Raw genomic sequence first — 222 nt, 5'->3', positions numbered from 1 at the left:
ATTAAAAAAATTCATGGAAACCAATGAAAATGAAAACACAACTGTTCAAAATCTTTGGGATGCAGCAAAGGCAGTCCTGAGAGGAAAGTATATAGCAATACAAGCCTTTCTCAGGACACAAGAAAGGTCTCAAATACACAACCTAACCCTACACCTGAAGGAGCTGGAGAAAGAACAGCAAATAAAGCCTAAACCCAGCAGGAGAAGAGAAATAATAAAGAT

This window comes from Callorhinus ursinus, unplaced genomic scaffold (genome assembly GCF_003265705.2).
Source record: "Callorhinus ursinus isolate GAN/ISIS: 27379988/994484 unplaced genomic scaffold, GSC_fseal_2.0 scaffold11, whole genome shotgun sequence".
NCBI lineage: Eukaryota > Metazoa > Chordata > Mammalia > Carnivora > Otariidae > Callorhinus > Callorhinus ursinus.
The sequence above is the reverse complement of the archived record's forward strand: the minus strand, read 5'-3'. Positions refer to the sequence as shown.